Raw genomic sequence first — 15,750 nt, 5'->3', positions numbered from 1 at the left:
CTGGACAGTGATCTGTGCTAATGTACTAGTGGAGTCCTCAGAGAATCAGAGTCTGCCTGTATGTTTACTGACAGCAGCCACAGGCATAACCTCCGCGGCCTGTCATGCTTTAGGGGCTGACCTCGACCATAGATGAGGGATGCATCCCAAATGGCACCCTATTCCCTATATAGTTCACTACTATTGACCAGAGCTCTGGTAAAAAAAGAAGTGAACTACATAGGGAATAGGGTGCCATTTGGTTTTCAGCCGAGATGTTTTCACCTACCTGCTTGGCCGATGATGTCATGGACCGTCACCTCAGTCCACCACACCTGTCAGATCCACATAGCAGCGCGGGCTTCTTATCCCTTTACCACGGCATCATAGGGGCTTGTAACATCTTCATGTTGACATGGGGAAAAAATGTTTTTTATTTTTTTATATCTCAATAAAAGTAGTGATGCTTATACTAACGCTTTTATAAGTCCTACCAAACATTAAACAACATGATAATGTCTCATTGGGACCACTACAGTCCTTCTACTGGCCTGTTAGATGTCCCTTTTAAAGGGGCCTGGTGCCAGTGTTTTCTCTGTTTTTTTTTTGGGGGGGGGGGACTCCTGGAAAGACCTGCCAGAGCAGGAAGCCTGATTTCAATGCCTATTCCCTTGGGTTAACTCTCTCTTCCCTGGAGTTAACGCTCTCTCTCTCTCTCTCTAAGGCCTCCACCCATCCCCCTTATTTCTCTCTCTTTCCGTCGCTTTCTCACCATGACATATTTTTCTCACCCCTGGAAAATATACAAGCATGTATGCACAAGAACACAGACACACACATGGCATGCACACAAAAAATGTTCACATACATACTATGTACGTAAGCATGCATGCACACACACACATCAAGACACAGACAAACACACATTGAGAGACAAGCCTACATACCCACAGATAGAGACAGGCAGAGAAAGACATATAGACAGACAGTGAGAGAGAGAGAGAGAGAGAGAGAGAGAGAGAGAGAGAGAGAGAGAGAGAGAGAGGGAGGGGCCGAGACAGCCAGCCAGCCAGCCAGCCAGCCAGCCAGCCAGCCAGCCAGCCAGCCAGCCAGCCAGCCAGCCAGCCAGCCAGCCAGCCAGCCAGCCAGACAGACAGACAGACAGACAGACAGACGACAGACAGACAGACAGACAGACAGACAGACAGACAGACAGACAGACAGACAGACAGACAGACAGACAGACAGACAGACAGACAGACAGACAGACAGACAGACAGACAGACAGACAGACAGACAGACAGACAGACAGACAGACAGACAGACAGGACAGACAGACAGACAGACAGACAGACAGACAGACAGACAGACAGACAGACAGACAGACAGACAGACAGACAGACAGACAGACAGACAGACAGACAGACAGACAGACAGACAGACAGACAGACAGACAGACAGACAGACAGACAGACAGACAGACAGACAGACAGACAGACAGACAGACAGACAGACAGACAGACAGACAGCAGACAGACAGACAGACAGACAGACAGACAGACAGACAGACAGACAGACAGACAGACAGAGAGTGAGAGAGTTCAGCTACATGCCCTGTAAGAAAGAACTCTATCATAAGACAAGAAAAATGTTAACCCTGTGTACCTTGGCTGCCCAGCGAGGTCTTATATAATGCAGGACATGCATTCTGAAGGGAACCTAAAGGGACATAGCACACAAATACTGCATAGTTCTAGTAATTTTACAAATGTTTCAAATACTCATCCATCCTAGAGGGGTGAAACACTCTGAAAGATACAGGTTATTAATTCCTACTAACAATCCAAAGTGATTCATATTGACAATTTCATTGTAAATTGTGAAACGTATGTGTCTTCTGGATGACAGAAACTGATGCCAGTGTATTGTGAGGATCCTGAAACATTACATTATGGGTTTCTATCAGGCGCAGAATATTATACAAAATCACATTTTTCACGAAAATCATATTACAGCAATTTGCGCCCTCTGTTAATACTCACATAACTACGTGTCATATATTTAGGTGTTTTCAAGAGATCCAGGGCAAGCAGTGGTTGGTAGGACCATTTCTTTTTGCCAGCATCCTGGCTGGATGCTATATTTTTGTACTGTAGAAGTACTCTGAACAAAAGGTCCATCTTTCTCGTGCATAGTTGAGCAACACCTCCATTACCCTGATGTACTGTAAGTCACTTCATTACTCTCAACATTACCAATTACAGAGCAGCAATGGACTAACACTGTCCGGCCAAAGTTAGTGTTTTTCAGTGGCCATGGCAACAGCTAGGGGGAAGACTGATTGCGCTCCACACGCAGGAAGTACTGCAAGGACAACAGGATGTGCCCTGGCTCCGCCGTCGAGGGTCTAAGAATTCAAGGAAGTTATTGTACTTTGTGGAATGGCCTGAGGAATGCAAGATGTCTGACGCTTTTGAGGTCCTGGCCATATCACATGTCGGAGGCGACAGGCTTTGAAGATACTAATGTGACTGTTGATAGTAATGTGTCCCTTGATAGTAATGTGTCCCTTGATAGTAATGTGTCTGTTGATAGTAATGTGTCTATTGCTAGTAATGTGTCTGTTGATAGTAATGTGTCTATTGATAGTAATGTGTCTGTTGGTAGTAATGTCTGTTGATAGTAATGTGTCTGTTAATAGTAAGGTGTCTGTTAATAGTAATGTAGCTGTTGATAGTAATGTGTCTGTTGATAGTAATGTGCCCATTGTTAGATGCATGGGTGCGATTGTGCTGGCACAGTGAAGTCACCCACCTCTTTCCACCTCTCTCTATTCTCCTCTTGACAGTCAGGAATGTCAACATTTGAAATAAAAAACTTGACTTGGAAAGTCGTGCACTATTGCATATTTTCAGTCAAATTGTTGTACTGTGTGTTTTTAGTTGCATTGTTTCAAGAGAGAACACCATCTCTGTTGGTGATGGCACCCAACACTGTAACAGAACGCACAGTTGAAGTTGATAATCGTTCTACCTCAGAAACAGCATGTGCAAAGACTTTGCTACGTGACGTTGACATCTGGTATATATGAAACCTCTTTGACAGGACAGTCAGAATTATACTGCGTTCATCTACCTCCATTTCTCAATCGCCTCACTTCCTGTTCAGTGGAGACAAAATGTGTCCCAAATGACACCCTATTCCCTATATAGCGCACTACTTTTGACCTAAAGCCCTGTGGGGAACAGGGTGCCATTTTGGACTCACATTAGACATTGGTGGCTCAGATGAGCTTTTGGTGCTGAGCTCAGTCTTTAATCCGCGGTCCCAACTAAGTCAGAGGTTCCTCTCTAACACTGTTCTGTTCCTCTGGACATCTCAGGTTTCCCCCTGGCCTGCATTCTTCCCTCCAACTGTGTGTCTGATCCTGTGTGAGGCTTCACGCCTCCACCTGCCTAATTGGTCCTGGGATGGGTCCTACTCTGCCCCCCCCCCCCCGTTCAGAAGCTGTGTGTCTGTTCTAAATAGCACCCTATTCCTTATGTAGTGCACTACTTTTGACCAGGTCCCATAGGGTAATAGGGTGCCATTTTGGACACAACCCTGGTCTCGCCGTGTTCCGGATTGTTCCGAGTGACAGTCTCGACAGTCCCTCTCCCTGATGCGTGGATAGAACTGTATGCCCAGAGGTCAGGGGTTACAGAGGGTCAGGGGTTAACGCTACAGGCTGCACACCAACAACAAACAATTCGTCCCAAATCTCTTCAGCCCACTCTCTGTTCCATCAACACTGGAAGCCCCTCAATCCCTTCGCACCCAAAACAAACACCATCACATCCATTACCTTATTAGAGTTATGATGATAGTAGCTGGATGTTCATACTGATACTGGACATTTTAGGACTGAATGCAGACTACCTCTCCTATTTCATCTCATCAGTAATCTGGGCCGTTACGAAGATGCAATAGGGAGAGATTGGCAAGAGGGGAAGTCATGCTTAAGTTAAGGGTTTTGGGGGAATGAGGGTTTGAGGGTTGATCCAGTGTAGGGATCAAATGTTTGCCCGGTGCTGACAGGTACGTTGGGCCTGTGGAGCTGTGGTGTCTGTTTGCGTGCCTGAGGTGTAGCAAACTGCATGTTGGCTCACTCTGATGATGTGTTGTTCAATGGAAAGGTTAACAGGTTTGACCTTCCTGTTCTCTAGCCACCACGATGATCAAGAACACAGACACACGGACGAGGAAGCGGAAAACCTGAAACCTGAGTTATGGAGGTGAAAAACAAGTGATGTAGGTTTTTATATTGGTACAATATTTATCTTCCCAAGATGAGTATAAAAACACCATTACTTTCACTTCTAAAATAATAATAATAATAAATAATAATAATAATAATAGATGGAATTTATATAGCCCTGTTCAATGACCCAAAGACACGTGAACCCTACCTTGAACAAACCATTAACCCTTTTACTAAACTATTTTGTACAGGCGAAAAGCCCAGCACTCTGACAAGCATAGTTGTCTTCTTTTAAAGACTATGGAAACTTCAATTTTCAGATACTTTTTTTGATTTAACTAGGCAAGTCTGTTAAGAATAAATTCCTATTTAAAATGACGGCCTACACCGGCCAAACCTTGACAACGCTCGGCCAATTGTGCGCCACCCTATGGTACTCCCAATCACAAACGGTTGTGATACAGCCTGGATGCGAACCAGGGCGTCTGAGGTGACACTTCAAGTACTGAGGCGCAATGCCTTAGACCACTGCGCCACTCGGGAGCCCCTCCACACCAAGTCTGTGGTCTGAGAATGTCCATTTGGTCACATGTACTGCTGCTGTTCACCATGAGATGGGAAGGACATACTGACATGAATCTTTTGTACTACGGAGTACAATGATTTTTTAAAATAATTTTATGGTGAAACTAATTAACTAATCACAACTCATCACATTAATCTATCACAAACTGACATTAGCAGCCGGAAGATCCAATCCCTGAAACAGACAGACTTTAGGTAGGAGTCAACACAGACAAACATATTCAATCATGTTGAGTATTAGGAGTCAACACAGACAAACATATTCAATCATGTTGAGTATTAGGAGTCAACACAGACAAACATATTCAATCATGTTGAGTATTAGGAGTCAACACAGACAAACATATTCAATCATGTTGAGTATTAGGAGTCAACACAGACAAACATATTCAATCATGTTGAGTATTAGGAGTCAACACAGACAAACATATTCAATCATGTTGAGTATTAGGAGTCAACACAGACAAACATATTCAATCATGTTGAGTATTAGGAGTCAACACAGACAAACATATTCAATCATGTTGAGTATTAGGAGTCAACACAGACAAACATATTCAATCATGTTGAGTATTAGGAGTCAACACAGACAAACATATTCAATCATGTTGAGTATTAGGAGTCAACACAGACAAACATATTCAATCATGTTGAGTATTAGGAGTCAACACAGACAAACATATTCAATCATGTTGAGTATTAGGAGTCAACACAGACAAACATATTCAATCATGTTGAGTATTAGGAGTCAACACAGACAAACATATTCAATCATGTTGAGTATTAGGAGTCAACACAGACAAACATATTCAATCATGTTGAGTATTAGGAGTCAACACAGACAAACATATTCAATCATGTTGAGTATTAGGAGTCAACACAGACAAACATATTCAATCATGTTGAGTATTAGGAGTCAACACAGACAAACATATTCAATCATGTTGAGTATTAGGAGTCAACACAGACAAACATATTCAATCATGTTGAGTATTAGGAGTCAACACAGACAAACATATTCAATCATGTTGAGTATTAGGAGTCAACACAGACAAACATATTCAATCATGTTGAGTATTAGGAGTCAACACAGACAAACATATTCAATCATGTTGAGTATTAGGAGTCAACACAGACAAACATATTCAATCATGTTGAGTATTAGGAGTCAACACAGACAAACATATTCAATCATGTTGAGTATTAGGAGTCAACACAGACAAACATATTCAATCATGTTGAGTATTAGGAGTCAACACAGACAAACATATTCAATCATGTTGAGTATTAGGAGTCAACACAGACAAACATATTCAATCATGTTGAGTATTAGGAGTCAACACAGACAAACATATTCAATCATGTTGAGTATTAGGAGTCAACACAGACAAACATATTCAATCATGTTGAGTATTAGGAGTCAACACAGACAAACATATTCAATCATGTTGAGTATTAGGAGTCAACACAGACAAACATATTCAATCATGTTGAGTATTAGGAGTCAACACAGACAAACATATTCAATCATGTTGAGTATTAGGAGTCAACACAGACAAACATATTCAATCATGTTGAGTATTAGGAGTCAACACAGACAAACATATTCAATCATGTTGAGTATTAGGAGTCAACACAGACAAACATATTCAATCATGTTGAGTATTAGGAGTCAACACAGACAAACATATTCAATCATGTTGAGTATTAGGAGTCAACACAGACAAACATATTCAATCATGTTGAGTATTAGGAGTCAACACAGACAAACATATTCAATCATGTTGAGTATTAGGAGTCAACACAGACAAACATATTCAATCATGTTGAGTATTAGGAGTCAACACAGACAAACATATTCAATCATGTTGAGTATTAGGAGTCAACACAGACAAACATATTCAATCATGTTGAGTATTAGGAGTCAACACAGACAAACATATTCAATCATGTTGAGTATTAGGAGTCAATACAGACAATATAAAAAAACTAAAAGCATTGTATTTGAGATAAATGAATCACTAAACCCTAAACCTCAACTAAATCTGGTAATGAATAATGTGGCAAATGAGCAAGTTGAGGTGCCTAAACTGCTTGGAGTAACCCTGGATTGTAAACTGTCATGGTCAAAACATATTGACCAAAAAGTATGGGGGAGTAATGAAGCGCTTCTCTGCTTTCTGACATCGTTTTTCTCCAAGGTGGCATAGCAGTTCAGACGTCTTTTGTCCTCGTCTTGTCGTGTCCTGTATATATATATATTTACAACTTTTTCACATACATGTTATTTTTATTTTCCATCAACTCATCTTCAAAACACTCTCCTGCAACCCGCCTCACCAATGTATATTTATAAAAAAGTATTATTTACCTCAGATCTGTAATCCTCCAAGAAGCTAGCCAGAAACTCCAAGAAGCTAGCCTGAAACTAGCCAGAAGCTAATCCAGAAGCTAGTTCAGAAACTAGTTGGCTCCTTTACTGGTAAGTCGTTGGTGTTCAGCTAACCACGGTTTGTGGTCATCGGCTATCCTTTGGCTCGAAAGTCTATCGCCAGTTCTGTACGGCGCAGCGCGGCTCGGAGCGGAGCATACCGGACCAATTTTTCTCTCCATGTCCCTGGATTTCGACTGCTCTCTGGACATTCATGCCCGGATCTCACAGCTAGCTAGCTGCTATCCGTGTGACTATCGGCCTTCGTCGATTCCGGAGCAAACATCAATTGTTCCGGAGCTAGCAAGCTCCGTCAATCACTCCTGAGTTCCATCAATCGCACCTGGGCTGCAGTCGCCTATCCGGACCCGTTTTGCTGCCTTCGCGGAGCCCCACCGGGCCTTCACAACTGGACTGCCGACGTTATCTACCCGAAGGGGTTATTCGGCTGGCTCCTCCGTCGCGACGTTACCTGAACGCCCATCTGCGGCCTGCTAACCGTTAGCTGTCTTACCGGCTGCTATCTGAATAGACAATCGGACAATTTTTTTTATTTTTTTATTTTATTTTTTTATTATTATTATTATGTTTTCTTCTTGGGCCTCTATAACTATATCTATTGTTTTTATTTTTGTTGTTGTTGTGTGATTTGGATTGATCCCCTCTACCACACGGAACCCCACTAATCTACTGACGGAGCGCAGGAGGTGGCTAACAACAGACCTCCATCCTATGCTAGCTTGCTACCGATGCCCTGGCTAGCTGTCTAAATCACCAACCAACCTCTCCACTCACCGGACCCTTTTGATCACTCGACTAAGCATGCCTCTCCTTAATGTCAATATGTCTTGTCCATTTCTGTTCTGGTTAGTGTTTATTGGCTTATTTCACTGTAGAGCCTCTAGTCCTGCTCACTATACCTTATCCAACCTATTAGTTCCACCACCCACACATGCAATGACATCTCCTGGTTTCAACGATGTTTCTAGAGACAATATCTCTCTCTTCATCACTCAATACCTAGGTTTACCTCCACTGTATTCACATCCTACCATACATTTGTCTGTACATTATACCTTGATGCTATTTTATCGCCCCCAGAAACCTCCTTTTACTCTATGTTCCAGACGTTCTAGACGACCAATTCTCATAGCTTTTAGCCGTACCCTTATTCTACTCCTCCTATGTTCCTCTGGCGATGTAGAGGTGAATCCAGGCCCTGCAGTGCCTAGCTCCACTCCTATTCCCCAGGCGCTCTCTTTTGACGACTTCTGTAACCGTAATAGCCTTGGTTTCATGCATGTTAACATTAGAAGCCTCCTCCCTAAGTTTGTTCTATTCACTGCTTTAGCACACTCTGCCAACCCGGATGTTCTAGCTGTGTCTGAATCCTGGCTTAGGAAGACCACCAAAAACTCAGACATTTTAATTCCAAACTACAACATTTTCAGACAAGATAGAACTGCCAAAGGGGGCGGTGTTGCAATCTACTGCAAAGATAGCCTGCAGAGTTCTGTCCTACTATCCAGGTCTGTACCCAAACAATTCGAACTTCTACTTTTAAAAATCCACCTCTCTAAAAACAAGTCTCTCACCGTTGCCGCCTGCTATAGACCACCCTCTGCCCCCAGCTGTGCTCTGGACACCATATGTGAACTGATTGCCCCCCATCTATCTTCAGAGTTCGTGCTGCTAGGCGACCTAAACTGGAACATGCTTAACACCCCAGCCATCCTACAATCTAAACTTGATGCCCTCAATCTCACACAAATAATCAATGAACCTACCAGGTACCTCCCCAAAACCTTAAACACGGGCACCCTCATAGATATCATCCTAACCAACTTCCCCTCTAAATACACCTCTGCTGTCTTCAACCAAGATCTCAGCGATCACTGCCTCATTGCCTGCATCCGTAATGGGTCAGCGGTCAAACGACCTCCACTCATCACTGTAAAACGCTCCCTGAAACACTTCTGCGAGCAGGCCTTTCTAATCGACCTGGCCGGGGTATCCTGGAAGGATATTGATCTCATCCCGTCAGTAGAGGATGCCTGGATATTTTTAAAAAATGCCTTCCTAACCATCTTAAATAAACATGCCCCATTTAAGAAATTTAGAACCAGGAACAGATATAGCCCTTGGTTCTCCCCAGACCTGACTGCCCTTAACCAACACAAAAACATCCTATGGCGTTCTGCATTAGCATCGAACAGCCCCCGTGATATGCAGCTGTTCAGGGAAGCTAGAAATCATTATACACAGGCAGTTAGAAAAGCCAAGGCTAGCTTTTTCAAGCAGAAATTTGCTTCCTGCAACACTAACTCAAAAAAGTTCTGGGACACTGTAAAGTCCATGGAGAATAAGAACACCTCCTCCCAGCTGCCCACTGCACTGAAGATAGGAAACACTGTCACCACTGATAAATCCACCATAATTGAGAATTTCAATAAGCATTTTTCTACGGCTGGCCATGCTTTCCACCTGGCTACTCCTACCCCGGACAACAGCACTGCACCCCCAACAGCAACTCGCCCAAGCCTTCCCCATTTCTCCTTCTCCCAAATCCATTCAGCTGATGTTCTGAAAGAGCTGCAAAATCTGGACCCCTACAAATCAGCCGGGCTAGACAATCTGGACCCTTTCTTCCTAAAATTATCTGCCGAAATTGTTGCCACCCCTATTACTAGCCTGTTCAACCTCTCTTTCGTGTCGTCTGAGATTCCCAAAGATTGGAAAGCAGCTGCGGTCATCCCCCTCTTCAAAGGGGGGGACACTCTTGACCCAAACTGCTACAGACCTATATCTATCCTACCGTGCCTTTCTAAGGTCTTCGAAAGCCAAGTCAACAAACAGATTACCGACCATTTCGAATCTCACCATACCTTCTCTGCTATGCAATCCGGTTTCAGAGCTGGTCATGGGTGCACCTCAGCCACGCTCAAGGTCCTAAACGATATCTTAACCGCCATCGATAAGAAACATTACTGTGCAGCCGTATTCATTGATCTGGCCAAGGCTTTCGACTCTGTCAATCACCATATCCTCATCAGCAGACTCGACAGCCTTGGTTTCTCAAATGATTGCCTCGCCTGGTTCACCAACTACTTCTCTGATAGAGTTCAGTGTGTCAAATCGGAGGGTCTGCTGTCCGGACCTCTGGCAGTCTCTATGGGGGTGCCACAGGGTTCAATTCTTGGACCGACTCTCTTCTCTGTATACATCAATGAGGTCGCTCTTGCTGCTGGTGAGTCCCTGATCCACCTCTACGCAGACGACACCATTCTGTATACTTCCGGCCCTTCTTTGGACACTGTGTTAACAACCCTCCAGGCAAGCTTCAATGCCATACAACTCTCCTTCCGTGGCCTCCAATTGCTCTTAAATACAAGTAAAACTAAATGCATGCTCTTCAACCGATCGCTACCTGCACCTACCCGCCTGTCCAACATCACTACTCTGGACGGCTCTGACTTAGAATACGTGGACAACTACAAATACTTAGGTGTCTGGTTAGACTGTAAACTCTCCTTCCAGACCCATATCAAACATCTCCAATCCAAAGTTAAATCTAGAATTGGCTTCCTATTTCGCAACAAAGCATCCTTCACTCATGCTGCCAAACATACCCTTGTAAAACTGACCATCCTACCAATCCTCGACTTTGGCGATGTCATTTACAAAATAGCCTCCAATACCCTACTCAACAAATTGGATGCAGTCTATCACAGTGCAATCCGTTTTATCACCAAAGCCCCATATACTACCCACCATTGCGACCTGTACGCTCTCGTTGGCTGGCCCTCGCTTCATACTCGTCGCCAAACCCACTGGCTCCATGTCATCTACAAGACCCTGCTAGGTAAAGTCCCCCCTTATCTCAGCTCGCTGGTCACCATAGCATCTCCCACCTGTAGCACACGCTCCAGCAGGTATATCTCTCTAGTCACCCCCAAAACCAATTCTTTCTTTGGCCGCCTCTCCTTCCAGTTCTCTGCTGCCAATGACTGGAACGAACTACAAAAATCTCTGAAACTGGAAACACTTATCTCCCTCACTAGCTTTAAGCACCAACTGTCAGAGCAGCTCACAGATTACTGCACCTGTACATAGCCCACCTATAATTTAGCCCAAACAACTACCTCTTTCCCAACTGTATTTAATTTTAATTTATTTATTTATTTTGCTCCTTTGCACCCCATTATTTTTTTATTTCTACTTTGCACATTCTTCCATTGCAAAACTACCATTCCAGTATTTTACTTGCTATATTGTATTTACTTTGCCATCATGGCCTTTTTTGCCTTTACCTCCCTTCTCACCTCACATTGTATATAGACTTGTTTATACTGCATTATTGACTGTATGTTTGTTTTTACTCCATGTGTAACTCTGTGTCGTTTTATCTGTCGAACTGCTTTGCTTTATCTTGGCCAGGTCGCAATTGTAAATGAGAACTTGTTCTCAACTTGCCTACCTGGTTAAATAAAGGTAAAATAAAATAAAATAAATCGCTATCAACAAAATAAGTCCAAGTTTTGTAGCACCTGGAATAAATCAAATCAAATCAAATTTATTTATATAACCCTTCGTACATCAGCTGAATACTGTCCAGTCATGTGGAATACTGTCCAGTCATATGGAATACTGTCCAGTCATATGGAATACTGTCTAGTCATATGGAATACTGTCTAGTCATATGGAATACTGTCTAGTCATATGGAATACTGTCTAGTCATATGGAATACTGTTCAGTCATATGGAATACTGTCCAGTCATATGGAATACTGTCTAGTCATACGGAATACTGTCCAGTCATATGGAACACTGTTCAGTCATATGGAATACTGTCCAGTCATATGGAATACTGTCCAGCCATATGGAATACTGTCCAGTCATATGGAATACTGTCCATTCATATGGAATACTGTCCATTCATATGGAATACTGTCCAGTCATATGGACTACTGTCCAGCCATATGGAATACTGTCCAGTCATATGGAATACTGTCCAGTCATATGGAATACTGTCCAGTCATATGGACTACTGTCCAGTCATATGGAATACTGTCCAGTCATATGGAATACTGTCCAGTCATATGGAATACTGTCTAGTCATATAGAATACTGTCCAGTCATATGGAATACTGTCCAGTCATATGGAATACTGTCCAGTTATATAGAATACTGTCCAATCATATGTAAAACTGCCCAGTCATATTGAATACTGTCCAGTCATATGGAATACTGTCCAGTCATATAGAATACTGTCCAGTCAAATGGAATACTGTCCAGTCATATGGAATACTGTCCAGTCATATGGAATACTGTCCAGTCATATGGAATACTGTCCAGTCATATGGACTACTGTCCAGTCATATGGACTACTGTCTAGTCATATGGAATACTGTCCAGTTATATAGAATACTGTCCAGTCATATAGACTACTGTCCAGTCAAATGGAATACTGTCCAGTCATATGGAATACTGTCCAGTCAAATGGAATACTGTCCAGTCATATGGAATACTGTCCAGTCATATGGAATACTGTCCAGTCATATGGACTACTGTCCAGTCATATGGAATACTGTCCAGTCAAATGGAATACTGTCCAGTCATATGGAATACTGTCCAGTCAAATGGAATACTGTCCAGTCATATGGACTACTGTCCAGTCATATGGAATACTGTCCAGTCAAATGGAATACTGTCCAGTCATATGGAATACTGTCCAGTCATATGGAATACTGTCCAGTCATATAGAATACTGTCCAGTCAAATGGAATAGTGTCCAGTCATATGGAATACTGTCCAGTCATATGGAATACTGTCCAGTCATATGGACTACTGTCCAGTCATATGGACTACTGTCCAGTCAAATGGAATACTGTCCAGTTATATAGAATACTGTCCAGTCATATGCAATACTGCCCAGTCATATTGAATACTGTTCAGTCATATGGAATACTGTCTAGTCATATGGAATACTGTCCAGTCATATAGAATACTGTCCAGTCAAATGGACTACTGTCCAGTCATATGGAATACTGTCCAGTCATATGGAATACTGTCCAGTCATATGGACTACTGTCCAGTCATATGGAATACTGTCCAGTCATATGGAATACTGTCCAGTCATATGGACTACTGTCTAGTCATATGGACTACTGTCCAGTCAAATGGAATACTGTTCAGCCATATGGAATACTGTCCAGTCATATAGACTACTGTCCAGTCATATGGACTACTGTCCAGTCATATGGAATACTGTCCAGTCATATGGAATACTGTCCAGTCATATGGTCAAGTGACACACAAGAGGGACATAGGCACATTATACTTGGCCCAGAACAGAGCAGCACAGCTGGCCCCTAAATGTACAAATAGAGATAACATGAATGGGAAAGGGGATACTTAGTCAGTTGTCCAACTGAATGCACTAGGCTACCTGCCGCCGTGAATGTCAATCTCTCCTGGTTTAAAGTAGAGGAGAGATTGACTGCATCTCTACTAGTCTTTGTGAGAGGTATTGACATGTTGAAAACACTGTGCTGTCTGATCAAACGACTAACACACAGCTCAGACACCCATGCATACCCCATAAGACATGCCACCAGGGGTCTCTTCACGGTCCCAAGTCCAGAACAGACTCTCGGAAACACACGGTACTAAATAAAGCCATGAATACATGGAACTCTATTCCACATCATGTAACTCAAGTGAGCCGTAAAATCAGATTTCAAAAACATAAAACTATACCTTACGGAACAACGCGGACTGTGAAGAGAGACACACACATACACACACTAACTCTCCCATTCAACCATGGGTAATAGGAGTCAGCACAGACAATCCCATTCAACCATGGGTAATAGGAGTCAGCACAGACAATCCCATCCAACCATGGGTAATAGGAGTCAGCACAGACAATCCCATTCAACCATGGGTAATAGGAGTCAGCACAGACAATCCCATTCAACCATGGGTAATAGGAGTCGGCACAGACAATCCCATTCAACCATGGGTAATAGGAGTCAGCACAGACAATCCCATCCAACCATGGGTAATAGGAGTCAGCACAGACAATCCCATTCAACCATGGGTAATAGGAGTCAGCACAGACAATCCCATCCAACCATGGGTAATAGGAGTCAGCACAGACAATCCCTCTCAAACATGGGGAATAGGAGTCCTCTAGAGGTGATGCAAGGTACTGTAAATGTGACTACTCAGAAACAGCGATTACTGTCAGGGCACACTTGTTTTGCTAGATCATCAACTCCAATTTCCATTCGTACGTGTCCGCACACTCATTTAGAAAGGTCCTCATTGCTTAAAAATAAAGGAGAGACTGTACTGAATCATAAAATAGAGACTGTACTGAATCATAAGAGAGACTGTACTGAAACATAAGAGAGACTGTACTGAAACATGTAATAGAGACTGTACTGAAATATGAAATAGAGATGGTTCTGAAACATAAAATATAGACTGTCTTAAATTCTAAGGATGAGATTGTATTCATATTATTACACAACTCAAATTTAAACAAATATGTTGTGAAAGGAGCTCTGAAAAATAGCTTCAACTTTCTTTGCTGTATTTCTACATATGGTCAACTGCACACATTCTAATGAGGGCAATGTAAACCAAGCTTGGGGTCAATTTCATTTAAATTTCAGCCAATTCATTTCCTCTCAATTATTTTCAATGAGAAAAATGGGGAATTGGAATTTGGTTTACTTTCTGAATTGACTGGAATTTAAACGGAATTGACTGACCCCAACCCTAATGTAAACTTTAATCTCTGTTCGGTTCAGGAGACACAGGCTCCACTCCTCGACCAGGGGACCCAGGCTCCACTCCTCGACCAGGGGACCCAGGCTCCACTCCTCAACTAGGGGACACAGGCTCCACTCCTCGACCAGGGGACACAGGCTCCACTCCTCAACCAGGGGACACAGGCTCCACTCCTCGACCAGGGGACCCAGGCTCCACTCCTCAACCAGGGGAGCCAGGCTCCACTCCTCGACCTGGGGACACACGACCAGGGGACCCAGGCTCCTCTCCTCAGCCAGGGGACACATGCTCCACTCCTTGACCAGGGGACCCAGGCTCCACTCTTCAACCAGGGGACACACGACCAGGGGACCCAGGCTCCTCTCCTCAGCCAGGGGACACATGCTCCACTCCTTGACCAGGGGACCCAGGCTCCACTCTTCGACCAGGGGACACACGACCAGGGGACCCAGGCTCCTCTCCTCAACCAGGGGACCCAGGCTCCACTCCTCAACCAGGGGACACAGGCTCCTCTCCTCAGCCAGGGGACATATACATGTAGATACACTAACCAAGCATTAGCACATTGAATAGCAGCTTTCTAAGTTATTTCTAATTAGGGTTATTAATTTATTCATTTTGTGGCCCGTGTTTTGTTTTTGTGGGAGGAGGGGTGATTACTTTGTTTCCTGGTCTCCCCTAAACTTCCCAATGATTTACTGCATTGCTTGCTCTG

Source organism: Oncorhynchus kisutch, linkage group LG17 (genome assembly GCF_002021735.2).
Source record: "Oncorhynchus kisutch isolate 150728-3 linkage group LG17, Okis_V2, whole genome shotgun sequence".
Taxonomy (NCBI): domain Eukaryota; kingdom Metazoa; phylum Chordata; class Actinopteri; order Salmoniformes; family Salmonidae; genus Oncorhynchus; species Oncorhynchus kisutch.
The sequence above is the reverse complement of the archived record's forward strand: the minus strand, read 5'-3'. Positions refer to the sequence as shown.